The 13,920-nt window shown below is 40.0% G+C and overlaps 1 protein-coding gene across 1 annotated transcript in view; it reads left to right on the top strand.

Moving 5' to 3' along the window:
* The window catches only part of LOC122807241, a 1,134,459-nt gene that overhangs the window by 778,205 nt on the left and 342,334 nt on the right, over window positions 1–13,920 (top strand). The gene's annotated exons all lie outside the window — the stretch shown is intronic.

Here is a 13,920-nt window from a genome sequence, read left to right as displayed (position 1 = left end):
GAAATGTCGAATCGGCCGTTGTGTTGATACGTTCATGACATGCGGTGCAGTTTGTGGATTTAGCTGGGTGTTCAGGTAAGTGGTGCTCTTGTACGGGTATTGGGTAGGGATTTTAGTGTGTGTGTGAGTGTGTGCAGTGGTGAGTGTTGTGTTTAGTGCGACCTTGGAGTTAGTATATATATATATATATATATATGTGGGGGGGGTTGTTGGGGGGCAGCCCCCCACATGGGGGGTGCAGGGGGACTTGCCCCTCTGCTTATAGGTAGGGTAGGTGTGTTGTTTTGTTTGTTGTAGTGTCATTAGGTAGGTGTATGTGTGCTTGTTTGTGTGGCGGTGTGTGTATTTGAATGATCGCGATTTTGAATTTCGCAGTTGCGGATGTTGGTGTTTTGGTTTTTCAGCTTTATAGTCTCGAGATACTGAAATTCGATATTTCAGTATTTCGAGATTGTAAAATGAATATATATATATATATATATATATATATATATATATATATATATATATATATATACATATATATATTTATATGTAGTAAATATGTTAATAAAATAATTTGAAAAAAATGTTCACAGGTAAAACTGTTTTGCTTCACATACAGGAATCTCATGATTGCATAATTGGAGCAATCTCAGACTGAGTTCTGCCCCATCTGGTAATGAACTACCCTGGCTGGTGTAAATATAATGGCATGCATAAATTTGTGATTGTTAGACTTTTTTCTGCATTGTCTTGACATATGCTGTTATCTTGGAGTGGAGTATGTTATCTCTTCCAATTCAGCAGCCTTGTTTCTGCCCCTGGTTATAGAATTCCACCATCCAATGTTTCATATTCCTGATATAGTTCCTAAAAAGTCATTAAATAGGGCAAAGCAAATTCAATCAAGGGATGATAGACTAAAAAGGACCCTCAGTCAGTGTTTTATGTCTTTGAAATGTCCCTTTAATTTGATGTTTTTCTACCGTAAAGTTGAAGTACATAAGTACGAAGTGCACAAAGTGGCTAAGCTTCCTCTCTGCCAGAAAACACCTGCTTTTCAAAAGATTTTTTTGAAAATTTCAGCTGATGGCCGTTCCTTCTACCACCTGTTGACCAAATATCCCAGATTTGGCTCAGTATTCTTTTTGTGTTTTTCTGTTCCTTTCTTCCTCTGCCTACTGGCCATCACACCTTCCACCAAATGGACATGAATCCATTTATTCCCAAGGTATGGGGTAGTCCCACAAAATCTCCTAAGGTGATAGCCAACTGGGGGAGGACTGTCATCCAGGCAGCCATGGGGCAGTTACTGCTGTCACCAGGATCCTGGCAATGGCAATATTCATTATTTAGCATCTCCCCACCCACCTGGTGGTGACACAGGCACTTATACCACCTCAAGGACTGCCTATGCCCCTGTGACAGGTTATTCTTGCTTCTCCACACAAGGGCTACAATCTGTAGCTTTGGTGATCATGCCTACTCCTGCCCTCAGTCGGGCACCCTCTCATTACTTACCTCTGTCCACTGGCCAAACTAGGTCATCTGTTGGAGCACTGGGCATTGTGAGATGCAGGCCCACCATTCTCCCTCCCCAAGGATGAGCATACCGATTTTCCCTTGCCTGCAACATCAGGCAAATCAAACATAGGTCACCTGGGCCATAATCTTGGCTTTATCCATTTATCTTACTAGTGCAGGCATCTGTTTCATTGTTCCTGTAATCAACTAATTGCTAGCAAGGACTAGCATTCCTATTGCCTTTTCTGTGTAATAAACTATTATGTTATACCCTGCATGTAGATCTGTTATCAAACCACCTGTACTTAGGCAGTTCTACTTTTTTCCAATTTCTTTGCTTTATATTCTGTTTGACTTTTACAATGTTTTATTTGTGTTTGTGTTTAGACATTAACACTTAAATGAAATCAAATTTGAACTTGTTAATACTATCAAAATGACCAAGAGACATATCTTTGTGGCAACAGGCTGGCACGGTCCAATGTGAACTACATTCTGCCAAATAATATTTATCTTGGGCTCCAGATAATGCTGAGAGGGGTACCTTGTGATCATTATGTAAGTGGTAAGGGACTTGGGTTCACAAGTTGACTGTGACCTTAACTTCGACCACCACTTGTCCACTGTAGTAAAGAAGGCTTTCTACGTAGCACACTTGATTAGTAAAGGCATCACCTCAAAGAGTAACCCGTCTATACTTCGCACTAATCCAGCCCATAATTGAGTATAACTCCCCGTTCTATATATACCGTACAAAGCACCTGCTGCAATTGCAGAGATCTCAGAGGTTTCTAACAAAAAAGAACAAGGGACTCCAGTACGTACTGTACACACATCAACTAAAGTCCCTGTCACTTTACTCTGTATCATATAGACTTCTTAGGGGATGCTTATGCCTTGCTTACACAGCAGTCTCAGACCCAAACCTAATGAACTTGCTGCATATCGGTAAATCAAACGGAACTAGGGCCACCCATTCCAGGGACCTAAGTATGGCCTACGATTTAAGTAGGACATGCTAGAGGGACATATTTATCTCCCAGTGACTGCCGCTTCTTTGGAATAGGCTACCTAGTCATGTGAAACAGAGCATCTCTATGACACTGTTGAAAAGGTACTTGGACTAGTAGATGGGCACTGTAAATTCATACTGGGAATAGTGCCCACATCCCTCCTGGCCATGGGCAGTCATTACTAAATGCAGTCTTGGGTATTAACTAACATTTTTATGGCATTACATTGGGATGAAACAGCTAGGCTTAAAATGACCTCTTGGTCAATAGCCTAGTAACCTCCTGTGATCCTATTATGCTGGTCTTTAAAAGAAAAGCATTTCAATTTCAAGAACAGGAAGGAGTCGTACTGTAACCTGAATGAGCTTCATTCATTTACACACACACACACACACACACACACACACACACACACACACACACACACACACACACTTGCCCTTATTTCCCCGTCTCAGGCTGTTGGGGTAGCGTTTGATCCTTCCTTTGAATGAGGAACAGAATCTGTGGTCATACTCACCACGATCACTAGCACAGGCTGGCAGCTGTCTATGGGATAGCCTTCAGTCCATCTTTTAATGTAAGAATGGTACCTGTGCTACTGCTGATGAACCTTTCTAGCTAGGTGCTTACAGAGCTGTTCATGCCCCTTGCAGATATTCAGTTTGTGTGGGACATTCTGCTCCAACTGCATGAACTTTCTTTGCATATGATTATTATACTGGCATCTCCTTGAATTTCCACTGTTTGAGCATTGTGGATGGTGTCAGCTTCTAATAGTGACACTTGCTGTACAGAATGTTCCATAGAGCTGCTCAGTTCATTATTGGTTTACGCTGTTTAGGTAATGGTCACAGGGACAGCTAGTGTAGCCATGCTATGTAAGCACTGTTGTCTCTCTCCTAGTCTAGCTGTCTCACCATTCATTGATACCCACAGGATTCTGTCCAAAATGACCTTCTACAGCATAAATATGAAATGATGCTGATACAGTCTTCCACCCTGCTGTACACTCTGCCCATTCATTACAATGCACTTTATGCTGCATATTGGGCATTAGGAAGTGGGCAAACTCTATGTTAAGCCCTGACTGGTTTACGAACATTCTTCAGCAGGGTGTTGATGTAGAGGTAATGCCTGCTAAAAAACAAGTTTGCCTCTTCACAGCAACATATTAAGTTGCCATGAAGCTCTGACTGTCAAAAAACAAATGACCATCATTTTTTACATCTGATGAATGAGCCTGTGGCATCGGGCCACAGAATACTCCTGGACATGTGTTATTTCCATAATAGCACTCACCGTATCAAGCATTATTGCTCATATAACAGAATGTCATCACAAGCTGAGTGTGGTTAATAGGTAGTTTAATAAAATAGAATTCAACAATATTTAGTTTTAAAGAATTTAAAGTTTCATCATGGAAGTGTGGAATATTGGAAAAACACATATTTCAGATGGTAGATTTTATCTTATTTTAGTATAACCTAATATATGTGATTTGGTAATTAAAAATAGCATACTTTTAAGACTGTGGACAAATGAAGCTCTGAAAGTCTGACTGTGTGAACGAACAAATGAACGAAGACGAACAAGTCTGACTGTGTACACATCTGAATTGCAAAGCCATGAAGTCCATCCCTGACGTTTTGCGCACTGTTCCCCAGCCATTGTTACTTTTACTTCTGTTGCGTCTGTTGTTATGCTTTTGCATTTTTTTTTCATGCAGTACCAATTGTTGAGTATTTCTCTAGTCCAAGATACTATTTTTCATGTAATAAAAAACAAACAAGCACTTGTATGCATATTATATGTACCCAGCCTGTATATTCCCTGCTTTGGTTAGCTGTCCTTTTCCTCTTGATCGACTGGTTGGTCAGCCAGCTTCCCGCCCCCACCATTGCTCACTATTCATTCTTGCCCATGTCTGTTGTTTTTCTGGGCAGTTCCAGCGTAACGCTCTTTTTGCCACAAACCACTTTCCATTACCATCTGCATATGCACAGTGGATGGTCAGACAGAAAATCTGAACCAAAATATTTCTAGAAATACCATTTTTGAAATCAGATTAAAAAGAGTTTTCAACCTGGCGTTTGGATCTTGCAGGCTTAGACTAGAAGTCCACATATTTGTAATGGGGTGATTTAGGAGTACAGTACCTTCTCTGATTATGTACTAATGTTAGTGTTTTCTGTAGCTGAATATTGTATCCCATACACCTTTGCCACTTCTATGATTAACAAGTGTTTGGTTTGTATAACTCTCTCTATTTTATATATATATATATATATATATATATATATATATATATATATATATATATATATATATATCCACATATGCTGTATCACCCTTATTTCTGTTTATAAAGTATTCCTACTTTGTACACATTATGTGAGACAGCATACATTGTTTTCATTGATCACATTAAAAATATCTTTCATTTATCAGCTCATGGGCTTTTAAATAATAAAAAAAGATCTTTCTGTAGGGATTTAAAAAGCATTTTCATAAGTGCAACTTTCCGTCTTTAGTATCCTAATCAGCCCTGATATTGTCCATATTCCTGTCTGCTTTCTTCGGTGGTCTCTCAGATCTGGATACTATTCTTCTTCTTTCGGCTTTTTCCTGGTTAGGGGTCGCCACAGCAGATCACCTGTCCGCTCTGGATTCTATGATATGACTATTTCATCTGGCCTCCCACGTTTCCTTTTGTCCACCTCTGTGCAAGTTCTGACTGTCACAGTTCTCAACGTCGGTTTATTCTTGTGGCACAACTAGTGATGATTCTGGTTGCTCACATTTTTTGATTTTGACATATTTGCCTTATAGCAGTATCACTAATTCCTTATGTATGGCTTTCCATCTTCTCTTTGAATAATACTGGGCCTTTGCTTGATTGCTGATCAATTGTATATGCTCCAGTATGCAAGCCTTTCAATGGCTTTGATAGTTTTACTCTTGTCTCCATCCTAATTCTGTTAATCTTCTACAGTTTCTTTTATACTAGTGTTTGTGTGTCTGCTAATTTCCTTCCATCAGTTTCTGTATTTTGTATTGATTTTCAGCCATAGTAATACAGTTAATATAGATAAGTTCTGCAGTGGAGTATACCTGTGTTCAAAAACGGAACTGACTTGCCTTGTAGCCTTCTCATGATTGTTTATTAACTGTTTGAAAAGTTCTTTCCAGCCGTCCATTTAACTGCAGTCACTGTGGACTGTGTAGTGTATGGTTGAATTATCACCCAAATAGAAATGTTCTGAATTTTTGATGTTTGTATTGTGGACCATTGTGTGATAGGAGAGAATTAGTTTCTGTAAATAGTTTCTGGGCAATACAAAACTCCTTTCCTGTTCATAGCTCCATTTCTAGGCTATATTTTGTCAGCTTTCTTAGAGACATAACATATACATAAGAAATGGTTAAGAATTGACTTACAGTTCCAGAGCAGTCCTTGGTCAATTCTGATTGTTTCTTAAACACAAACTTGTCTTTGCTTTGGCTCATTAGCAGCAGTACAAAGAACTGCCTGCTCACATCCTTGTTCTGTCCTCCCCCTTCCCTGTTTATTACCTTAAGACAATCCCAAAGTTAATAAATATTACCTGTGGCAGGTACCATTTTTAAAACTACAACCACCCTTGTCACTATCATATGTTCATTTATCAGTTAACTCTGTTACCTGATTGGTTCCAGCCCCCTCATAAGAGCAGCTAACAGGGTCTCTACCCGCTTTGCTCCCCGCCCTGCCCCCTATTCCCTCCCGCCCCCAGTGGTCCCACCTTTATTACACTCACAAACCCCTCCCATCTTTCCAATAGCCAACCACAGCGCTAACCCAACACTACCTCCTCCATCTTCCCACTACTATCACACCTCCTCAACTAACATGTACAAGCATACCTTACCTATGCTCACTGCATGCACTCTCCTTGCATATCTTACATCCTACCAAAGCTCTATCATTCCCGCACTCAACCACTACCACTGTACTACTACTCACACCACCACTCATGTCTCACCCTCGCTAAGCTCCCCTTCAACCTACTCAAGAACCATCCCTATGCACCCCCCACATATTCTACCAACTATATTACTCAAACATAAAGCATCCCTACAACTTAACATAGTAGCCCTCCCACCATACCTATTACCCAATGAGCACAATCATAAAGTTTCCCTTATAAACAAAAACTGAGAAAACTAATAACCTCATGCATATCAAAACTAGCCCTAAGTGGAGACATCCACCCCAACCCTGGCCCTACCATCTCCAACCTCAATCCTCATAATCAGACTAGAAACCACAACTTCTCCTATATTACAGCCAATAGAAAGCCAAGTGACTTCCTTCTACTAAGCCTAAATATTAGAAGTGTATCCAACAAAGTCCATGAACTCCATGCCACCATAGACTTGTACTCCCCAGATATAGTCATCCTGACAGAAACCTGGCTAAAACCTCAGATTACCAGTGAGCAAATACTCCCTACAGGTTACGACATACTAAGAGTAGACCAGCTAAACAAGAAAGGAGGCGGTGTAGCTATAATATTTAAACAGCATCTAAACATCCAGATCTTAAAATCGTCAGCTCCACAAATAGGCAATGAAGAAATATATATACCAACCTCAAAATAAACCAAAACAAAACCATCAACATAATTGGATGCTACTTCCCACCTGGCCAAAACATCCCTCCACTAGAAAACCTCCTCAGCTGGTCTACCCACCATCTCCCCCAAGAAACTATAATTTTAGGTGATTTCAGTATTGACTGGCAATCCTGTTCTGGCAACCATCCAACCCATCATGTAAACCTTCATGGCTTCACCCAACTAGTCCAGTCCCCAACCAGGATAAATAAAAAGTCCAGCAAGCACACTACCCTGGATTGGATACTAGTCGGTAAGAGCCCCCAGTCATATATAACAGGCTGCGTATCAGATAGCCTCAGTGATCACTCCCCAACATTCTTACTCAAAAAATACCTATACCAAGCTAAACCTGTCATCTACCGTCAAATACATAAAAAACAAAACTTTAACCCACTCACATTCATCTCATCCCTCAAAGAATGTAACTGGCATCCTCTAAAGTACCTCAGTCTTGATGACGCAGTTGAATTTTTTAATACAACCTTCCTGAGCATCCTTAATTACCATGCCCCCATAAGACTTTCCAGAACCAAAGCACAACCCTCCCCATGGCTACAGAAAACCACTAAGTCAGAAATGAAAAACAGGGATAAAACCTGGGAGCATTGGCGCAAAACCAAAACCCCCTCAACTAGACAGAAATTCCTAGAACTATGCAATAGAGTCAAAAAGCTAATAAAACAGGACAAATTCCAATACTACCAGTCTGTCCTAGACTCCTCACAACACAGCCCCAAACAATTCTGGTCCTCCATAAACTCCATCCTCTACCCAGGTAAAGTCAGTACCCCTCCTCCTAACATCCCTCACTCCTCAGAAAATATTGCTGCCTCATTCAACACACACTTCACACAAACCATACTGTCACTAGCTAAACAACACAACCCCCCTCCCCTCCAACCCACACCTTCAACTAGTAATCTCCCCACTGCCTTCTCTTTTTCTACTGTACCTACCTCCAACATAAAAAAAACTCTTAACTAAACTTAAGCCCACCAAATTAGCAGCAGACAGCCTCCCACGTGAATACCTACAAATCACAGCTGATGCTCTGACCTACCCAGTATCCATCTTGATTAACCGATCTCTGTCAGAAAGTTACGTGCCCACACTGTGGAAATTATCACATATAATTCCCCTCCACAAAGGCGGATCCTCCAAAGAACTAACCATTTACCGCCCCATAGCTATTCTCTCTCCACTCTCCAAAATGCTAGAGAGATGCATACACTCTCAGGTCTCAGACTACCTCCTTACTCACAACCTCCTTTCCAATACTCAGCATGATTTCTGACCAAACCATAGCACCACCACTGCCTTATTCTCCTTTACTAACACTATCCTTCAGCATAAAAACAATGGCCATCTCTCCTCTGCTACTTTCCTAGACCTATCTAAAGCATTTGACTTGGTCCCACACAAACAATTTATCTCTGTCCTCAATAACCTATCCTTCTCTCATTCAGTCACCAACTGGTTTCAGAGTTACCTGTCTGACCGCCAACAATCTGTTGTACGGCAGAATGACATATCTCCCCAACTACCTGTCTCCCTAGGGGTTCCCCAAGGATCCATCCTTGGACCCCTACTCTTCTCTGTTTTCACCAGTAATCTAGCCTCTGCCACCAAACATGGCACACTCATACAATACGCAGATGATTCAACCATCATCTGCTCAGCCCAGTCCCTACCCAAACTGCAAAAAGTCACAAAGGAAGCCTTTTCCTCTGTTGAAACTTGGTTATCTGATGCCCCATTAATACTCAACCCAAACAAAACCAAACTACTTATCTTCCAACACACCAAACATACTCAAAACAGCTCTCACTTTATCACAGCAAAAGACAACCCACTATATACCAACTGAACACACCAAATTGCTAGGAGTGGAAATAGACAAACTAAAATCTGACATTCACATATCCATGACCATAAAAAAGTCCACAAAAAACTAGGAGCGTTATACAGAAATAAGCAACTTCTCACCAAAGCAGCAAAGATTTCAATAGCAAATTCCCACCTTATCTCCACCCTACTTTATGCCTCTCCAATGTATACCAACCTAAGGCAATGCGATCTAAACAAGCTAGAGACCTGCTAGAACAAAATTGCCAAATTCGCCACAGGGGCATCCTACCGTAGTCACCAGTCTGTCACTTGCTGAACTGGGCTGGCCTGAACTCCCTCACCTCCTTCAATGGTATCAACTCTCACTCGCCCGCAAACTAGCAAACATTCCACTAAATGTCCCATCCCTCCAGAATCTACTCCAACCCTATCGCACCACCAGACCACTAAGATCCAGCAACAAAATCACTTGTAGATCACTAAAGCCAATAACTCTGCTGGTGAAGCACTATTCTCTTGCACCATAGCCAAATTATGGAACTCCCTCCCACCCACAATTACTTCCGTACCATCACGCACCCACTTCAAAACTTTACTAAAAGCGCACCTAAAAACATGCTTGCTATGCCCTTGCAACTCCCACTCTAATATCACCCACCCCATCCAACCACTACCTTTCTTTCCACCCCACTAACTACCTTGATTATAGCAAGCTCAGATGCTCATAAGGCTAGTACTTACTATACTGCAGGAACTTCTTATTGTAACATTATTGTAACATAGGGGTTCCCCAAGGATCCATCCTTGGACCCCTACTCTTCTCTGTTTTCACCAGTAATCTAGCCTCTGCCACCAAACATGGCACACTCATACAATATGCAGATGATTCAACCATCATCTGCTCAGCCCAGTCCCTACCCAAACTGCAAAAAGTCACAAAGGAAGCCTTTTCCTCTGTTGAAACTTGGTTATCTGATGCCCCATTAATACTCAACCCAAACAAAACCAAACTACTTATCTTCCAACCCACCAAACATACTCAAAACAACTCTCACTTTATCACAGCAAAAGACAACCCACTATATACCAACTGAACACACCAAATTGCTAGGAGTGGAAATAGACAAACTGAAATCTGATATTCACATATCCATGACCATAAAAAGTCCACAAAAACTAGGAGCATTATACAGAAATAAGCAACTTCTCACCAAAGCAGCAAAGATTTCAATAGCAAATTCCCACCTTATCTCCACCCTACTTTATGCCTCTCCAATGTATACCAACCTAAGGCAATGCGATCTAAACAAGCTAGAGACCTGCTAGAACAAAATTGCCAAATTTGCCACAGGGGCATCCTACCGTAGTCACCAGTCTGTCACTTGCTGAACTGGGCTGGCCTGAACTCCCTCACCTCCTTCAATGGTATCAACTCTCACTCGCCCGCAAACTAGCAAACATTCCACTAAATGTCCCATCCCTCCAGAATCTACTCCAACCCTATCGCACCACCAGACCACTAAGGTCCAGCAACAAAAATCACTTGTAGATCACTAAAGCCAATAACTCTGCTGGTGAAGCACTATTCTCTTGCACCATAGCCAAATTATGGAACTCCCTCCCACCCACAATTACTTCCGTACCATCACGCACCCACTTCAAAACTTTACTAAAAGCGCACCTAAAAACATGCTGGCTATGCCCTTGCAACTCCCACTCTAATATCACCCACCCCATCCAACCACTACCTTTCTTTCCACCCCACTAACTACCTTGATTATAGCAAGCTCAGATGCTCATAAGCCTAGTACTTACTATACAGCAGGAACTTCTTATTGTAACATTTGTTAATGTCTATTATGTACTTCACAGATAAAGATTCTAGTTGTCTACTGATGTACTATGTTCTTCATCTGTAAATATGTTGTAAGTAATTGCTATGTTAAATTGTTAATCGCTATGTAATCCAATGTAACTACTGTCTGTTTATTTTAACTGTGGAGCTTTTCTCCCCTGGCCTCTGCTGAAAATGGACCTACGTCCAGTCGGACACTCCTGGCCAACAAATGTAAATAAATAAATAAGTAAATAAATAAATATCAGAGATTTTATGTACAAGCTGTGCAATATGCTGCATTCCTAGAAATATTTGTAAAGACTGCTAACCCCTTGGCTTTGGCATTTGGACAAATATATTTATACTTTCAATATCAGGAATCATTCCTCTGACTTTAATAAATGGCCCACAGCTTTCAGACTTGTCACTTTTATTTTAGATTTACTCCTTTTTAATTTTAAATTGTTATCTTATCGGTTGTATCAGTCTCTTATAATGTTCTTATGTCTAGCCGTATACTAATTAATCATCTCTGAACACATATGGTGCATGATGAATCCTAATGGCATGTTATATGGGTATCATTTCAGGCGTTCAGCTTTTAACTTTATCTGCCAGGTCCCTAGTTTGCATTTAAGTACTGAAAAGGTTTTATCGTTTCACTTCATTGAAACCACTCCTTCATCTGTGAGCAATCAGCAGTGATTTTTAATACATTTATTCAAATCATCTGGTTCAATTCAGATGCTAATCTTGACTTACTTTACAACAGTAACTATACTGTTCACTCATTCTGTTGTCTGCAGTTGTTTCTTACTGAGGGCTAAGCTTTCCATTCAAGACAGATCCATTGGAGAAAGTATCATAGACATAGCATCAGAATTTGTTTATATATGTAGAATATTCTTCTCACAATCTTCATTAAGTATGTAAATAAGTTATCATAATTGTGAAGGCTTCCGAGCTTATGGCTGTGTATAGTATTCAGGATATTTTATGTGTAATTTTATTTCTTTTTTTTTACAAAAAAAAAACTGAAGATGTAATTTGCATTAGCTTCTTCAATTGCTACAGTGTGACACAGGATTTTATGCTTCCTGTTCTTAAATCACATGTTAGCAGGCACTTTTCAAACGTAGTATATGCATGTCATCATCATCATCATCATCATGAACACTCCCCCAGTTTGTCCCATTTTATTACATGGGGTCATGGGGTCACAGCTGTCACCACCACTCGTTGTTCAGTGTCATTATTCTACCTTCTTTGACAGTCATGCCTGACTGTACAGGTATTTTCTCATGTAATACCAACAGCAAAAGCTCCAACGTAAGGACAGCGTTCCGTAAATGTAAAGTAATCAGCACAAACAGTCACAGATGGAACGCCGAGGCTTGCAGGCAGTGAATGACTGCCGTATCACAAAAAACAGTTCAAAAGCAGTTCAATCACGGCAACGTGAGCTTCAAAGAAGCTTCAAATAAACCACGAACACAACTCAGATATAATACCAGTGAAGGCAAAACAGGTAACCATAAATGTGCAGATAAACTTCAAATCCAAGGACACATAAGCCACGAGCTCTATAATTTGAACGTTCTTTATTCAGTGAGCGCTTTCACCCCAGGCGGGTTTCTTCAGACTGTATAAAGAGTTAATTACAACACAGCCTATAAATACTCAGTAAAATCAGGTGATTAATTAATTAAATCAATTTAAACACTATACAAGGCTAAAAACTAACATTACAAACTATTTGTGTGTGATAAGTAAAACTAGCATGTAAAAACATATATATAAAAATATACATTTAAGTATACTGAAAAGACAGAATGAACTAGAATTATTTAAAACACATAACTCTATGAGCTCCATACAAACATTTCATGCAATTATGTACTTACATCAACTATCCACTAGATGATGCTACATTGCATAGGAAATACCAATGTATAAAAACTAAAACGTAAAAAATGTTACAAATAAATATGTGTATGCTTCAACCAGATTAGAGTCAATGTTCCTAGATTCATAATGGTAAGAACTAACCAATATTGACTAACAATAAGAATTAAAAATGGATGTTACCTCCTACAAAAATCAATGTTACCTCCTACAAAAATCAAAAATCAAAGAACTGTGAATAAATCATTGTGAATAAGGTTAGCCTTCAACCTTTTCTTAAAAAGAGAAGGATCAGGAAGGTGGTGAAATGATTTATTCACAGTTCTTTGATTTTTTTTTAAATAATTCTAGTTCATTCTGTCTTTTCAGTATACTTAAATGTATATTTTTATATATATGTTTTTACATGCTAGTTTTACTTATCACACACAAATAGTTTGTAATGTTAGTTTTTAGCCTTGTATAGTGTTTAAATTGATTTAATTAATTAATCACCTGATTTTACTGAGTATTTATAGGCTGTGTTGTAATTAACTCTTTATACAGTCTGAAGAAACCCGCCTGGGGTGAAAGCGCTCACTGAATAAAGAACGTTCAAATTATAGAGCTCGTGGCTTATGTGTCCTTGGATTTGAAGTTTATCTGCACATTTATGGTTACCTGTTTTGCCTTCACTGGTATTATATCTGAGTTGTGTTCGTGGTTTATTTGAAGCTTCTTTGAAGCTCACGTTGCCGTGATTGAACTGCTTTTGAACTGTTTTTTGTGATACGGCAGTCATTCACTGCCTGCAAGCCTCGGCGTTCCATCTGTGACTGTTTGTGCTATTTTCTCATGTACTCCAAACCATCTATTAACTGGGCATCCTTACTTCCTCTTGTCTTTTGCCTATGTCTCCAGATCAACTTTACCAAGTCATCTTCTGCTTTTATGCACATGTGACTGAACCACCATAATCTGATGTCCTTCAAGGATGCATCTGCAGTCATCACATATGGGTTGTCCTGCCTCAGGCAGCCCTTCGGTCGGCCGGATTCCAAAGTCTGGGTCTGGCCTCGGCTGATGTCGCACTTTCCCCGACGTCAGAGCGTCTGGGGTATAAAATCATCAGCCAACGCCATTTTTCTCAGTCTTTCTTGCCGCGTGGTGC

This window comes from Protopterus annectens, chromosome 7.part0, assembly GCF_019279795.1.
Source record: "Protopterus annectens isolate FY-2018-M chromosome 7.part0, PAN1.0, whole genome shotgun sequence".
Taxonomy (NCBI): domain Eukaryota; kingdom Metazoa; phylum Chordata; order Ceratodontiformes; family Protopteridae; genus Protopterus; species Protopterus annectens.
The sequence above is the reverse complement of the archived record's forward strand: the minus strand, read 5'-3'. Positions and strand labels throughout refer to the sequence as shown.